This window comes from Triticum dicoccoides, chromosome 4B (genome assembly GCF_002162155.2).
Source record: "Triticum dicoccoides isolate Atlit2015 ecotype Zavitan chromosome 4B, WEW_v2.0, whole genome shotgun sequence".
Taxonomy (NCBI): Eukaryota; Viridiplantae; Streptophyta; class Magnoliopsida; order Poales; family Poaceae; genus Triticum; species Triticum dicoccoides.
The window spans coordinates 271,864,317-271,877,433 of NC_041387.1; positions in this window are offsets into that span (position 1 = coordinate 271,864,317).

Consider the following 13,117-nt stretch of genomic DNA (forward strand, 5'->3'; position numbering starts at 1 on the left):
TTGAGACACTCGCCATTATAGTGATTTTTCGCAAAAAAAAAGAGAGCAGCGCAAAAAAAAAGCAGCGCAAAAAAAAAGAGCGAAAAAAAAATTCGAGAGTGTGCTTTTCCCTTGTTTACGTGCAGCACCGTGATTTTGTTAGTGTTCTAGGCTCGCGTCTCTAGCACGGTCTAGCCTAGGACCAGCACAGTACGGTCGTTGAGCGTTTATTCAACTTTGCATCTCTGAATTGATTATTGCTGACCCTTTTTGCTACCATATTATAAGCCTTCCCAGCTCCACATACATCTACGTCGTGCGTTTGACTTTCCCTGGTAATTGCTCTATCCAAGCTTTGAGAAGTTTTGACTACAACGGTTGCCGATCACCACCTGCTGCTGGGTAAGAACTGGTAAGAATTTGAGGTTTGCTTGACGGGTTTGTGATACACCACCACAACTTCTTAGTAGTCTGTAGGATCATATTCTTGTGTGTTTCTATTGCTGCTAACCATGCCAGGATCACAAGCCGACGAGATTGACTGGGAGAACTTATCGAACAAGGAGCTTCATGATAAGTTTCAGCAAATGATGACTGAACAGGTGCAAGATGTGCTAAACAATTTTGAAGAGGCCATGGAGAAGATTACTGGCCTTGAGAAGACGTTCGAAACAAAGCTCGATAACAGATTTAATGAACTGCTTGCGCGTCTTCCACCACCGGCTGCACCTGTCGCACCTCTGCAACAACAACAACTACGCCCCCTTCCGAATCAGTATGGACGAGCACAGCGTGTTCCTATTGAGCCAGGACAAAATTCTAGTGCCGCTGCTACTGCTGTTGGTGCTTCTTTGGCTCCTGCTACTGCTGCTGCTAGTACCCAGGAGGATGATGATTATGTGGGAGATTATGAGGATGAGGTTGATCAAAATCCGAACTACGTGCAGCCACCAGCACCACCACCACCAGGTCGACCTCAGGTATATATTCGTAATGGTAGGCCTGCACCACCACCTCAGGTACGAGATGATGTCCATATTCCTAAACTGAAATTGAATATTCCACCATTTGAGGGTAGATATGTTCCTGATATATATCTTACTTGGGAGTTAGAAACTGAACAACGTTTTACATGTTTACAATATCCCGAGGAGAGACGGGTTGCTGCTGATGTTTGTGCTTTCACTAGTTTTGCATGTGTCTGGTGGTCTGAACATTGTAGATTATATCCTATTCCAACTACTTGGGCTGCTTTGAAAACCGCTATGCGTACGCGTTGGGTTCCACCATATTATCAACGTGAATTGCTTCAAAAATTGCAGCGTTTAAGACAAGGAAAAAATTCTGTAGAAGAATATTATCAGGAATTACAAACTGGCATGATTCGATGTGGTATTGTTGAGGAGAATGAAGCTATGCTTGCACGTTTTCTGGGTGGATTAAATAGAGAGATTCAGACCATTCTAGACTATAAGGAGTATACTAATATCACTCGTTTATTCCATCTTGCTTGTAAAGCTGAACGTGAAGTGCAGGATCGACAAGCATTGGCGTGAACTAACTTTTCTGCAGGCCGACCTTCCTCATGGACGCCGCGTGCATCTTCTACTTCAACTGCACCAGCACCTCAATCAGGTGCCTCCTACAGCCGTGATACAAGAAAACAGGAACAACCACCATTATCTGCCAAGAGCGGACCTGCCGGGCCTGCACAGAGTTCTTCTTCTTCCAGGGCATCAACAGGGCACACAAGTGATATTATTTGTCGTCGTTGTAAGGGAGGAGGTCATTATGCGAGAGAATGCAAATCTCCGCGTGTGATGATTGCTACCGCGGATGGTGGATATGAGTCCGCTAGTGACTATGATGAGGAGACATTGGCTCTTATTACACGTGAAGAACATCGTGGAGATGATTCTGATCATGAGACGCAATATATGGCTCCTGAAGACGCTGACAGGTATGAATGTTTAGTTGCTCAACGTGTTTTGAGTGTGCAGGTCACACAAGCTGAGCAAAATCAGAGGCACAATTTGTTCCATACCAAGGGAGTTGTGAAGGAACGTTCTGTGCGCGTCATAATAGATGGAGGGAGCTGCAACAACTTGGCTAGCATGGAGATGGTGGAGAAGCTTTCTCTCACCACAAGACCACATCCACATCCTTACTACATCCAATGGTTCAACAACAGCGGCAAGGTTAAGGTAACACGTACTGTTCGTGTGCATTTTAGTATCTCTACATATGCTGATTATGTTGATTGTGATGTGGTACCTATGCAAGCATGTTCCTTATTACTTGGTAGACCATGGCAATTTGATAAAAATAATGTACACCATGGTAGAAACAATCACTATACTCTTGTTCATAAGGATAAAAATATTACTTTGCTTCCTATGACTCCTGATTCCATTTTGAAAGATGATATTAATAGAGCTAATAAAGCAAAACAGGAGAAGAATAAGAGTGAAAATCAGACTGTGGCAAAAGAATTTGAGCAACAAATGAAGCCTAATAATAAACCATCTAGTGTTGCTTCTGAAATTAAATTGAAAAGTGCATGTTTATTTGCCACCAAATCTGATATTGATGAGCTAGATTTCAGCAAATCTGTTTGCTATGCTTTTGTGTGCAAAGAGGCATTATTTTCATTCGAGGATGTGCCTTCCTCTTTGCCTCCTGCTGTCACTAACATTTTGCAGGAGTTCGCTGACGTTTTTCCACAAGACATGCCACTGGGATTACCGCCTATTCGAGGGATTGAGCATCAGATTGACTTAATTCCCGGTGCTTCACTGCCAAACCGTGCACCATACCGTACCAATCCAAAGGAGACGAAGGAGATTATGCGTCAAGTACAAGAGCTTCTCGACAAAGGTTATATACGCGAATCCCTTAGTCCTTGTGCTGTTCCTATTATTCTAGTGCCGAAAAAGGATGGTACATCACGTATGTGTGTTGATTGTAGAGGCATTAATAATATTACTATTCGTTATCGTCATCCTATTCCTAGGCTAGATGATATGCTTGATGAATTGAGTGGCTCTACAATATTCTCCAAAGTTGATTTGCATAGTGGCTACCAGCAAATTCGTATGAAATTGGGAGATGAATGGAAAACAGCATTTAAAACTAAGTTTGGATTATATGAGTGGTTAGTCATGCCTTTTGGGTTAACTAATGCACCTAGTACTTTCATGAGATTAATGAACAAAGTTTTACGTGCTTTCATTGGACGATTTGTGGTAGTTTACTTTGATGACATATTGATTTATAGCAGATCTTTAGAAGAACATTTGGAACATTTACGTGATGTTTTTATTGCTCTACGTGATGCACGTTTGTTTGGTAACCTTGGGAAGTGCACCTTTTGCACCGACCGAGTATCTTTTCTTGGCTATGTTGTTACTCCACAGGGAATTGAAGTTGATAAAGCCAAGATTGAAGCTATTGAGAGTTGGCCGCAGCCCAAAACGGTCACACAAGTGAGGAGTTTTCTTGGCCTCGCTGGATTCTATAGGCGTTTTGTGAGAGATTTCAGCACCATTGCTGCACCTCTCAATGAGCTTACAAAGAAAGATGTGCCTTTTCTTTGGGGTACCGCACAGGAAGAAGCCTTCACGGTATTGAAAGATAAGTTGACACATGCTCCTTTACTCCAACTTCCTGATTTTAATAAGACTTTTGAGCTTGAATGTGATGCTAGTGGAATTGGATTAGGAGGTGTGTTATTACAAGATGCAAACCTGTTGCATACTTTTCTGAAAAATTGAGTGGGCCTAGTCTGAATTATTCTACTTATGATAAAGAATTATATGCTCTTGTTCGGACTTTAGAAACATGGCAACATTATTTATGGCCCAAAGAATTTGTTATACATTCTGATCATGAATCTTTGAAACATATTAAAAGTCAAGCTAAACTGAATCGTAGACATGCTAAATGGGTTGAATTCATTGAGACTTTCCCTTATGTCATTAAACACAAGAAGGGAAAAGAAAATGTTATTGCTGATGCATTGTCTCGTCGCTATACTATGCTTTCACAACTTGACTTCAAAATATTTGGTTTGGAGACCATCAAAGATCAATATGTGCATGATGCTGATTTTAAAGATATAATGCAGAATTGTAAAGAAGGAAGAATGTGGAACAAGTTTGTTGTCAACGATGGATTTGTGTTTCGTGCTAACAAGCTATGCATTCCAGCTAGCTCCGTTCGTCTTTTGTTGTTGTAGGAGGCGCATGGAGGAGGATTAATGGGACACTTTGGCGTGAAGAAGACGGAGGACGTACTTGCTACACATTTCTTTTGGCCAAAGATGAGACGGGATGTTGAGCGTTTTATTGCTCGCTGCACTACATGTCAAAAAGCTAAGTCACGACTCAATCCTCATGGTTTATATATGCCTTTGCCTGTACCTAGTGTTCCTTGGGAGGATATATCTATGGACTTTGTTTTAGGTTTACCTCGAACAAAGAAGGGGAGGGATAGCATATTTGTTGTCGTGGATAGATTCTCGAAAATGGCACACTTTATACCATGTCATAAAAGCGATGATGCTGTTAATGTTGCTGATTTGTTCTTTCGTGAAATTATTCGCTTGCATGGTGTGCCAAATACTATTGTTTCAGATCGTGATACTAAATTTCTTAGCCTCTTTTGGAGATGTTTATGGGCTAAGTTGGGGACTAAACTGCTTTTTAGTACTACTTGTCACCCCCAAACTGATGGACAAACTGAAGTAGTCAATAGAACATTGTCTACTATGCTTAGGGCTGTTTTGAAGAATAATAAGAAAATGTGGGAGGAATGCTTGCCTCATATTGAATTTGCTTATAATCGTTCATTGCATTCTACTACTAAGATGTGCCCTTTTGAAGTTGTGTATGGTTTCCTACCTCGTGCACCTATTGATTTGTTGCCTCTTCCATCTTCGGAGAAGGTTAATTTTGATGCTAAACAACGTGCTGAATTGATTTTAAAAATGCATGAGTTAACTAAGGAAAACATTGAGCGTATGAATGCTAAATATAAACTTGCTGGAGATAAGGGTAGAAAACATGTTGTGTTTGCACCTGGAGATCTTGTTTGGTTACATTTGCGTAAGGATAGATTTCCTGATTTGTGCAAATCAAAGTTAATGACACGTGCTGATGGTCCCTTTAAGGTGTTAGAGAAAATAAATGATAATGCATATAAACTTGAGCTGCCTGCAGATTTTGGGGTTAGTCCCACTTTTAACATTGCAGATTTGAAGCCTTATTTGGGTGAGGAAGATGAACTTCCGTCGAGGACGACTTCATTTCAAGAAGGGGAGGATGATGAGGACATCAATACAATTGTTACACCCACAGCCCCTGCTGCTATACATACTGGACCAGTTACTAGAGCTCGTGCACGCCAACTAAATTACCAGGTACTTTCGTTTCTTGGTAATGATTCTAATGTTCATGAGAATATGATGCTGCCTAAATTGGATACATTTGTTTTGCTTACAAATGAAGGGCCTAGCTTGGAGAAGGATGAACATTGGAGCAAGAACAAGCATGGAGATGATGCCATGCGCAAGGGGAACAAGAACGGAGTTACAAGTGATGATTTCAGGACTTTGAAGCCACCATAATGGGTGCATGAAGCCTTGGACGAAATATACAAGATGCCACTTCATAAATTTCGTCCCGAGGCTATTTTAGGTGCTGCATCACCTTATTATTGGGCCAGGCCCATGTAATTTCGAAATACATAAGTATAGGCTATTTTTAGAGTCCGTATGTGTGAGGAAACCAGAGATAGGGTTGATTTCGGACCCCTCCACCAAGGGCCACGAAATTCCCCCCTCTTCCTCCATATATACAGCCCTTAGGGCATCGTTTAGACTTTGGGTTTTGTTTAGATTAAAAGTTCGCCATAGCTGCAACTTCGCGTACTTCGTTTGTGTTCAACGACCAGACAAAGGCGTCACAGAACCCCACCTTGATCAATAAAGCTTTCATCTTATATTCGCAATATCCAGATTGCAATCTCAGTTTCTTGCTTGTTCTTCGTTTGCTCGCAGGAAACAGACCCTCGTGGTCAGGTTGATCGTGCTCCGGCGTGGTCAATAACCTCTTGGAGTTGGTTTAGCGATTGCTAAGGTGCGACGTCCTCGCACGTTCGTAGTCGGATCGTCAAAGTCGACTGCCACCAAAGCGATATCCATCATCTCATCGAAAGACGGGACACCTTTGCCTTTATCAGCTGGTAAGTTGCACCTGCACTTTTAAGTCCAAACGGCATAGAGGTATAGCAGGAAGCTCTAAATGTTGTGATGAAAGCTATTTTCTCTTGGTTTCTCTTTCGCCATCTTAATCTGATGATAGCCAGAGTAACCATCCAAGAAACACAGGCACTCACAACCAGTAGTGGAGTCAATGATGTGATCAATGTGAGGAAGAGCAATGGATCCTTGGGACAAGCCCTATTCTGGCCTGTGTAGTCGACTCACAACCGCCAAGTACAGTTTTTCTTCAAAACAAGCATTGGGTCAGCTAACCACTCAGGATGAAAAACTTCAACAATGAACCTAGCAGCCAGGAGTCAGGCTACTTTTTCACCTATGGCCTTGTGCCTCTCCTTGTTAAAATGATGGAGGTATTGTCAGACGGGTTTCATCTTGCAATCAACATTTAGGCGGTGCTCAGCGAGTCATCTTGGTATACCCGACATGTTAGAAGGTTTCCATGCAAAGATGTCCCAATTCTCGTGGATGAACTCGATGAGCACCCTTTCCTATTTGGGATCCATATTTGCCCCTATCGTGAACTGTTGAGATGAGTCGCCAGGGGTAAAATCAACTTGCTTAGTATCCTTAGTCGACTTAAACTTGAGTAGGAGATCAGACTAAGTAGTGGGTGTTTTCAGAGATGTCATATCTGTCGGGTCAATGTTGTCCTTGTAAATTTTCAACTCCTCGGCTGCATAGGACGACTCAGCGTAAGCTACATCTCCTTCCTCACATTCTAGAGCTATTTTCCTATCCCCATTGACCGTGATAGTCCCTTCAGGTCCTGGCACCTTGAGCTTTAAATAGACATAACAAGGTCGTGCCATGAACCGAGCATAAGATGGACATCCAAATAGTGCATGATATGGACTTTTGATTTTGACCACCTCAAACGATAGGAACTCGGACCTATAGTTGTATTCAATGCCAAAAGCGATTTCCATCTTAATCTTCCCAATAGGATATGTTGACTTCCCTGGAACAATCCCATGAAATACTATGGAAGATGGTTGAAGTTGTTTCTCTGACAGATTCATCCGCTTGAAAGTATATCATAATAAAGGATGTTCATACTACTCCCACCATCCATGACTACCTTAGTGAGATTATACCCGTCGATTTGAGGCACCACTGCCAGAGCAAGGCAACCTAGATTATCAACCCAGGGAGGATGATCCTCTCGACTCCAAGTCACTGGATGCTCTGACCAGATCAGGTATTCAGGAATTGCCGGCTCAGCCTTGTTGATGGCTCGCTTCTAGAGTTTATGGTCATGCTTGCAAGTACTAGTCGTGAAGACATGATATTGCCCACTTTTTAACTGCTTGAGATTGCTCTGAAACCCTGACTGATTTGCATGTGTTAGGACCGAGAGTATATCGACCAGGGGGTGAATGGGAGATTCGAAAGTTCTTACAAAGGTTTTGAACAGATCCCAAACACTCAGCGGAAATAAGGTCCGGTGGATACGAACTTAATCAAGCATACTATTGAGGAACAAAACCATCAATGTACGATGCAATAGCGGTTCGAGCATAGGATACAACGGGCTTGATGGTAATGATGGTAATGCAATATGCCAACAGATATAATATCGTGATAGAGAGCTAGAAATGAACTGTGATAGATAAACTCAAGAAATAGCTACGATGAGGTAAATACTCACAACACAAAAGATGACAAGGACTAAGACAACATAACAGAATGATGAGAGTGCAACAATGAGGGCAACGAATGATAACTGATGGGAATGACAGAAGGAATAAAAATGAATGATATGCAACAGAAAAAGAAAGATCAGATAAACTATCATCATAGAGCACGAATGTAAACTGCTGAAGGTAATGCACTGAAGTAAATTAGAACTAGTGGTGATCGATGGCGACAGAGAGATTTGGTAGACCAGTTCACCCTTCTGAGAAAGGGTTACGTCTGGTTGGAGTGGTTGTGACTTAACACGGAAGATAAACTCTCTTTGGCCTATTCTCCTTCAAGTCAGAGTTGACCAGACTCTACTTGATTTCACTCGTGGTAGATACTTGTCGGCGATCTCCAAACCTTCGATCGACCTTCACGAACTACAATCACTCTTAGTTGATGAAGATCTTGCTCGGTGAAGACAACAACACTTCAACACTTGAGCCGACACCTATCCATCTAGAGAGTGTGCAAATCTCAAGAGTAATAGGTATAAGAACTCTAACTCAGAAGTACTGTGATGCTCAACCACTGTCTAAGTTTGGGCTCTTGATTTTTCTCTTGGTGGATCTTAAACTCAAATCACTCGGAGAGGGGATGCTCAAATCAATCTTTTTAGAAATTTTAAGCGGAGCAGCCAACGGGCAGCGTTGGAGCAGGGTGGCTATTTATAGCCACGGCCTTCCCTAATGGGCAATGACCAAATTGGACACGAGGAGCAGCCAATGGTCATACGACACGAGTCCAACGGTCGGAAATTGAGCACAACGGTAACATTACTTGCGGAGCAAGTAATGCTAACTCGTCGGTTCAAAGATATATCATGCGGCACGAAGAACAACGTCTACTATTGGCAGGTAATCATTCGAAGCATAAAGAGATTTCTCTCACATCTTTCATAGGTTTTAGGCTTAGCATCACAGCGGATCTAAGCTTCGAGAACCTATACCCCGCTTAATAGTGCAGAGGTCCTATGACTCAAATGAATGAAAGAAGAACAACGAAAGGAATACTACGTCTTCACTTTGTCTTCGACTTCCACGCGTTGCAGTCAATTTCTTCGGACAATAGCACCAAACCAAATGCTTTGCTTCAGCAATAGAATTTTGAGGGGATAATTCCTTCACATCAATCTTCTCGTCTACATGTCTTCAACAGATGTAGCTCATTCTTCTCTGCAACGTAGATATACTTCAGTGAAGTTCCTCGAACTTGACACCGAAGGCAGCATTTCCTTTAGTTCTGTTTGGACTACTTCTCTCTATATGCACTAGCAAACAAATCAGTCCATACATGTTTCTGTCAACAATCTCCAAAACTTAGGAAGGCAGATATTGCACCAACACCCTGGTTCTGATTTCCCTAGCCGGATCCCTGGTTATTTTCACCATTGTTACCAGCCCCCTGAAAACCAGAGCCTTGGGCGCATGACCCCTGGAAGCCGACATTGGGGAAATGTCCATGTGAGCCGGCTGCTTGAAAGCCGTCTCCGGACCCACCGGCTGAAGGATTTCCTGTATGTCCACCATTGCTCCCACCATGATGGTGTTGATAGGCTTAGTTTCTGAATTCCTGCATGATGAAACCGTTTTCCCAGAAATGATTCATTGACTTGCCATCAAAACATTGTTTGGTACATGGGGCTTTGAGGGCTTCCTCATGGTTATGAGGTCGGTTCCCATTATAAGGTCTCCCAGAATTGATGTTCTGACACTGATTATTGAAGCTAGTATTTGTGTTGGCGACAAAATCTGAACCTTTGTCAGTATTCTTGCGTTGTTACCATGGTTGCCATTGTGCCCGTGACCACTGTTGTGTCTGTTGTTCTGCTGACCCTTGCCAGTGTTTTTCTTGCCCTTGACAGACTTCTCATCATCTGAAGTTGGATCTTTAGTATTGTCAAACTTGGCATACCGAGTTAAAACATCCATGATATCACCCATATCTTTCACTTTTCTCTTGAGACGACCAAGCTTCTGAACAAGAGGTTGGAAGTGACAATTCTTTTCTAAGATCAAGACGGCCTGAGCGGACGAGATGTTGTCGGAAGAGTGGACAATCTATGTAACTCGACGAGACCACTGATGGGCGGACTCGTCATCACGTTGGATGCAATGTTCCAAATTAACAATTGTCATTGGGCGCTTGCATGTGCCCTGGAAATTTTTGATGAAACGCTCCTTCAGCTCTGCTCAAAGTGTTGATGGAGTTGGGGCAGATTCTTCAACCACGTGCGTGCCGGCCCTTCCAACATCATGGTCTGATAATGGGCACAAACCGCATCGCTGACTTCTAACATGTCCATGGCTAGCTCATAACTTCTGATCCGCTCAGCCGGCTCCAGATCTGTTGTATAATTGGGGACTTTGTAGGGACCCTTAAAGTCAGGTGGCATACGCTCATTATGCAAAGCCGGCCTTAAGCACGGAGTCCCGCTGGTCTTGCTGAAAATCCCGGTGCCTCACAGCACTGGCTAGGCTGAGGTGGGTTAGGGCTATGTCGCGGGTGGAACATATGCCACTCATGCATTTCCTGCCCCCGCCTCGCGCATAGCACGAGCAACATCGATGGTTGCATGTGCATCTGCCGGTTGTGTCAGGTTCTGGTGTGGCTACCGCCGCTGTCCGCGTTCGCAGCTAGAAACTGCTGGAGATGAGGCGTGACGACTCCTACTATGACTCTAATGAGGAGTGGAGTGAAGCCATGCTGGCTATAAGAGTAATTTGCCTGCTGGGTAACCGCAGTTTTTAACATCTCAATAGCGTTCCTGGCCACGATCTCTATTGTGCTATTTCCAGTGATTCGAGTTGCAGCAAGATTGTGAACCGCTGCTAGCACACTGTCCACCGGGTTGGAGTAATGAGCCGTTGGAGTCTGGAAACAATGAGGTGGATGCTGGACCGGCGGCTGATGATGAGTCGGTTCTGTAGGGCGCTGCTGAGCAGGTTGATACTGCTGAGCCGATGGTGACTGCAACTGGGTTGTGTTTGGAGGCACGATCCATGTAAATTGAGGTATGACAGGTGCTCCCTCTGGTGTACCAGTTCCTGCCCCTGGGATGGGTGCATCCTGCGGTGTATCGAACAACCGTGTAGGCTCAAAACCGGGTAGCAGCCGGCTCTGATGCCTCCTCTAGTGTACTGCATTCGATCCATGCTGACAAAAACTGAGGTGTAATGACTTCGTCTTCGGGCGCTCGGTTTCCTTAAGGATGTGAGCTTGTATCTCTGCCATACGGATATTTTTAGTGTTGATATCCTCCTGGATCTTAGCCATCTGCTTGCGAAGCTTTGTCACCTCAGCCTTTCATTCGGCCAAATTCTCTATGGTTACTGGAGCCGCCAAGAGAGTGCCCACAGCGGTCATCAGTTCTGCCAGGTATTTAACCGGCGCTTGGTTAGAGCCAACACCGAGGTACCGGTTCATGCTACGACACCAGCCGTCGTAGTCCCGGTCGTGTTTGGATTCCCTGCCATATAGGTTGCCGCACGGCGGGGTGGCTTGAAGAATCGACTCGGTATATCCCACCGAGGATTCGTCATCTGAGTTGACCAACGTGTTGCCGCCGGATGCGGAACTGCCCAAAAGGTCGACCCATGAATGAAGCCGACGAAGGTGCGAGTTCGGCGGGCTTGTGCCTGGCCGGGTCTGGCACGACAAGCCGCTCGACGGCGTCGGAGCTGATGTCTTTCTCGGGGCCAAATTCTCCGATTGCACCGATGAAGACGTGGATCTAGCCGAAGGGGACCTGGTACCCATACTCGATTGAGTCAGCCTCGGGGCCCCAGCCTGAGTTGTCGATGTAGAGCTTGCCTCAGTGACTCTTCGTCATCTGGACGATCGTGTATCCCTTGATCCCTGGGAGAGCGCCCTCCAAAAACTCAACACCACCGTGCGCAGGCCCCATGGTGAATTCTAACTGACATGGTTTTGTCACGACAGATGTCCTTGTGAAAGAACTCGGTCTGGATGGCATCGCAACTAGGTGGACACTTGAATGGGGTTGATTGGGAACAAAGAACACAAGTTTACACAGGTTCAGCCCCTCACGGTGGAGATAAAGACCTACTTCCTACTTGATTGGTCTTGCTGGAGATATCGATTACAAGGATGCAGATTCGCTAACCTAGCTCTCAAGAGATTGCAACTTAAGTCTTTTCGTCCTAGGAGCTCCCCTTTATATAACAGGTTGAGCCCCTAAGTTTACAGCAGAATCCGGGTTATACTATCAACCAGTGTCTTACTCTAATTCCTATCTATCTTGCCTTCCAAGCTAAGGAAATTCCTCCATATGGGCCTTCTCCATAAGCCGACACACTTTCTCCTTTATAAACCGCCCCTTAGCCGGGTCATACTATGGGCCTTTAGCCCTTTCCTTGTCGCGCCACTATGACCCGGGGAACAGTATGAACCATTGTGCCTTCGGGCCCTTGGTGGGTCATACCTTGAGCCGGGTCTTGGTCGTGGGGAATATCCCCAACATGCTAGGTCGAGTTGATCACGACTGTTGGAACGTGTGACCAACATGGGACAACTCCCAGAAACCTGAGTGCATCAAGTTGGCGATCTAGAAATGAGCAAGATGGGGTAAGTTAAAAGGTTTTTTTTTGAACAATAACCAGACTTTATTCCTCAACCCATAGCCGGATCATTTACAAGAAATGGAGAATTAAAGTCAGGGAAGTAAGAATCCCAAAAGGCCAAAGATCGACTACTAGAAGCATGTTTAGCCTCTATAAAGCAATGGACAACAATCGTGTTTGCAAAATCAGCTGCCAACTGCCTACATTCACAGTGATCTGAAGGTCAGGACCCAAATATGCATAGACTTGGTTAACACCTTCAAAAGCAAAGGTGCTATCAGATTCAATAATCAGTCGGTTGCACCCAATATTTGCAGCTAGCATAAATCCATTTCGAATTGCAATGATCTCTGCTGAATCCACAATGCTTATAGGAGGCAAATACCAAGTTGCTGCTGCTATAAACTCTCCATAGAACACATTAATGTACGCAGAAGGGGCGCCTCCTAGCGCTAGCCACATCGTCACCTAGCGATTGGGCGTGAGAAAAAAAATCGGGCCAACGCTTGGCAGCGAGGGGGTTGGACGAGACTGTCGCTATGTGCGAGATTGCCATCTCCTCCATCCCCCTGCTGCTTCGCTGCCACTGCCT